We start from the raw sequence: 4,868 nt of genomic DNA on the forward strand, positions 1-4,868 counted from the left end.
AGAGAGAGAGAGAGAGGAAGGAAGGAAGGAAGGAAGGAAGGAAGGAAGGAAGGAAGGAAGGAAGGAAGGAAGGAAGGGAAAGAAAACCTCCTGCCAAGAGCTTGTTGAGTCCAGTAGAAGGTCAATCGAAAAGCCGAAGGCCCTCAAGGAGATGAATTGACAGCATCGCTGCATCAATGGACTGCGACATGACAGCGGTGGTGAGGTTGGTGGGCCAGGGGAGTGTTTCATCTGTTCTATCAGAACCAGCTCGAGGGTTACCTAACAACAACTAGCAAGAGCTTATGGCCTGAATTGGTACTTCTTGCCACCTAAACCGTGAGAAAATACATTTCTGTTTATTAAAGCCATCTACTCATGGGAGCTCTGTTATAGTCACACTAGATAACTAAGACCGCTATTAATATTCCATATGTCTGAGGAAACAAAGGCTCAGAGACGTTAAGTCATTTTTGCAAGATCACCAAAATGAAAAACTGGCTGCCATCAACTTAATTCCAACTCACAGCAACCCTATAAAACAGGGTAGAACTAGCCCTCTGGGTTTCCAAGACTAGCTCTTCAAAGGAGTAGAAAGCCTTGCCTTTCTCCCAAGAAACTACTGGTGGCTTCAAACTACTAATCTTATAGTTTTAGCAGCCCATTGAGTAACTGTGACACCACCAGGGGTCCTGTACAAAACCACAGAGCCATACAATAAAGACACTGAGGTTCAAACCATCTGCCTGCCTTCAGAGCCAATGCCACTAGGCTAAGATGTTAGACTTCTTCCATGCCAATTAAACACTGGTTTCATCTGGAGTTCAGCATCAAGGTGATCAGCTTCAGAGGATGAAACCTGATTGCTCTAAACCCATCGTGGCAATTATATTCCCTTTTGCCAGTGACTGCACTGGAGATGAACCTCTTACCCAGTTCTGGCCAATTGGATGTAAAAGAAGTTTGCTCACAGGCTTTTGGGAAAGAATTTTCCTTGCTAATAAAAAAGAAGTGCTGCCCCTTTGATTGGGATGGTTCGTGTAAGGCTAATGTCTGGAGTGGTGGCAACCATTCTATGAGCATGAGGAGAAGACTAAGAGAGAATAATCATGACCGAGAACGCTGACACTAAGGAAACATTGAATAACCGCCCTACCCTCTCTCGGCTCAGAACCCAGTAGCATTCCCTGTGCCATATGTGGGGTCACTGGGAGTCACAGCTGACGCAACAACAGCCAACAACACAATGATCAAGCTGCACACCTGCAGACTATGACGGGAGATAATACCTGTTCTTATGGTTTCAAACGCATTAGTGGTGCGCATGGTACTTAGAGGCTTCCTAACTGATTCACCGGCACTGAAGACACTCATGACTATCTTCCACATGTTGGTCATTGATAGGAGCTTCAAAGAAGCACATTGTTTCGAGAAGATACACATCTCTGATAAGCTGTTCTCTCTGTCTCAGCTCAGTCTGGCTCCATCACTTCCTAGCTAGGTGAGCTTAGCCAAGCTACTTAAACTCTTTTCCCTGGTTTTCCTGTTTCCAGAATTTGGATGCTTCTAGAACCTATCTCATGAAGGTAATGTGCCTTGAGCATACTGCCCATTGCTCTTGAGTGACTTCTGACTTGGGGTGACCCCGTGCAATGCAGATTAGAACTTCACCCCACAGGGGTTTCAAGACTGTGACCTGCTGGAAGCAGGCCTTTCTTCTGAGATGCCCCTGAATGGGTCCAATTGCCAGCCTTAGGTTAAGAGTCAACCACATATCCATTTGTCCCACTTAGAGACTCCTTTGTGCCAATTGTAGGTTCAATAAATATGACTTTGGCAGATCTCTTGCAACGATGACCCCAATAATTTTTACCCTCCTGTGAGCATTTCCTTTTTTATCGACACATTGTTATTCCTTCCCACCAAAAAGTAACATCTATTTCCCATCTCTTATCTCAAAAGCCCACAGGGGGCCCTTATGAGTCAGCATTGTCTTGATGGCAGTGAGTTTGGTTTTAGTTTTTTGTTTTTTTTACGTAGCTGAGCTAGCCTCTTGGCTTGCCGTGGTCCATGGAATATGGAAGAAATGATATAATATTATTTAAGTAACATTTAAGTATAAGATTATATTTAATAAGAATTAAATATATTATTTGAGTGATAAAATATTATATGACATATATCATATAATAGTATTTGATATGATGATGATAAAGACCCATGCTATACCTCAAAAGCAAACACTAAAAGAAAAACAGAGCAAAAATATAAACCCCTCTCAAGAGTTATAGCTAAGAAACCAATAAAATAGGTACAATGTAACAGTAAAAACAATTGATCATTTTAAAAGATCAATATAAGAGGAAAAAAGGGAACAGATTACAAAGGAAGCAATTTTTTTAGATAACAAGATAATATACTTCAATCTAATCATATTAATAATTACATTAAAATCTAAATAATCTAAACTCCCTACATGAATTTTTTTTAAAAAGCAAGACCCAACTATAATCTGCCTATAAGAAACCCATTTTAAATATAAACTCAGAAAGAGGTTAAATGTAAAGAGATTAAAAAGTAATAGATCATGCTGACACTACAAACCAAACTCTAAAATAGCTTGTGAAAACCTCCAATCCAAACTCACTGCCATCAAGCCATTGTTGGTTCCTGAGGCTGTAACTGTGGACGAGAGTAGAAAGCCAGTGTTTCTCCCCAGGAACTGCCGGTGGTTCCAAACTACTAACCAGGCAGATTGAAGCTCAACTCCTAAACACTACACCCCACGGCCCCACTACAAAGCAAAAATTAGAGTGACTATTTTAATAATAGAAATATTTAAGAGCAATAAAAGATAGTTTCATAGTGGTTAAGAGATCAACCAAGCAAGAGGACATGTGATCTGAAATGCTTATGTGTTTTAAAGAGCTCAAATAACACAAAGCAAAATCTTACAGAACTGAAAAAAATAGGTAAATTCACAATTACTGTTAGCAACTTCAATATTCTTCTCTCAAAAAACCGATAGTACATAGAAAGTCAGTAGGAATATAGATTTGAATAACACTTGCAGCTAACATCACCTAATTGATATTTATAGAATTCTTCACACATTAACAACAAACCACATATCTTTTCAGGTTCACATGGACCATTTACCAAAATAGATTATACTCTGGCCTATACAACAAGTCTCTACATAGTTAAAAGTATTCAAATCATTCAAAATATGTCCTCTGGTCACAGTGAAATTCAATTAGAAGACAACCACATGAATCAGAAAAGTCTCTAAATATTTAAAAGTTAAGAAAGCTTTGTAGCCCATGGGTCAAAGAAGTTAAAAAGGAATTCATATTTTAACCTAAAAACACAACACATCAAAATCTGTAGGAGTCTACTAAAGCAGCAACTTAGAACAGAAAAGGGAAGGAAAAGATCAAAGAAGCAAAAGTCGGTGCTTAAGAAAAGTTAATATTGGTAAAACTTTAGTCAGACTGAACAGTGTTTTTAGAAAAGAGAGAAGGTAGTATCAGTATTGATCAGACCTGATTGAAAACACTCATAAAGTCAGCAGACAGACCTGGAACCATCTAGCGGAGTTTGTTTTTGTTTTTTCTTTCGCCTCGTGTCTATCACTATAAGATAGGCAGGACAAACAATCCCGAGGAGAAACCAAAGGGACCAGTGGTCCTGGGGGGACATGGGAGAGGAGGTAGAGGGGAGGGGGAGCGGGGAGCCAACAAACTCAGGGATCAGGGGATAACAAGAGATCTAAAATAGAAAGTGAGGAGGATGTATAATGCCTGGTGGGGTTTGAACAAGTGCAATGTATCCTAGAGGAATTACTGAGAGCCGAACAGAGGGTGAGCATGATAGTGGGATAGGAGGAAGGTGTAAGGAAATAGAGGAAAAAAGTAGGAGGAATTCTATTTATAGAGGTATAGCTATCAGCATGTATATATGTAAATATATTGATTTATAATGAAACGTATAGAGGCCAATGTACATATATTTATATGTTAAGTATTAAGATAGCAGATGGACTTTGGGCCTCTACTCAAGGTCTCTCTAAACACAAGGACACTTTGTTCTAATAATCTGGCTCTCTTTGATAGTCACCTTCCTGACATGATCACTGAAGACAAATTGGTGCATAAGCAAATGTGAAGAAAGCAGATGGTGCCCAGCTATGAAAAGATATAGTGTCTGGAGTCTTAAAGGCTTGAAGTTAAACAAGCAGCAATCCAGCAGGGAAGCAAATAAGCCCACATGGAAAAAGCACACCAGCCTGTGTGATCGTAAGGTGTCAAAAGATCCAAAACAATTATATCAATGTGAAAGAGGGGGGTCGAAGTGGAGACCCAAATCCCATCTGTAGACAATTGGACAACCCCCCACAGAAGGGTTAGAAGGAAGAGACGATTCAACCAGGGTGCAGTCTGGCACCGAAGAAACACACAGCATTCCTCTCGTTCCTGAGTGCTTCCTGCCTCCACGACTATGACCCAGTTCTGTCTTACAAATATGGCTGGACTGGAGGAGTATACACATTGGTACAGATAAGAGCTCTTGACACATGAAATTCAGGATAGATAAAATCCTCAGGAACAATAGTGGGAGTAGCGATATTATGGGGGGGGCGGCAAAAGGGGGACCCCATCATAAGGTTGGGTATATACCCCCCAAGGGGTTTGGATAACAGAAATGTGGGTGAAGGGAGACAACGGACAGCGTAAGACACGATATAACAATATATAATGGATCAAGGATTCACGAGGGAATGGGGTGGGGGAGGGAGAGGGAAAAAAGAGGAGCTGATACCAAGGGCTCAAGTAGAAAGAAAATGTTTTAGAAATGTTGATGGCAACATATCTATCAGTGTATTTAAT

The sequence above is a fragment of the Echinops telfairi genome, unplaced genomic scaffold (genome assembly GCF_000313985.2).
Source record: "Echinops telfairi isolate 266 unplaced genomic scaffold, ASM31398v2 ScPeMD7_5592;HRSCAF=6446, whole genome shotgun sequence".
NCBI classification, from domain to species: Eukaryota; Metazoa; Chordata; class Mammalia; order Afrosoricida; family Tenrecidae; genus Echinops; species Echinops telfairi.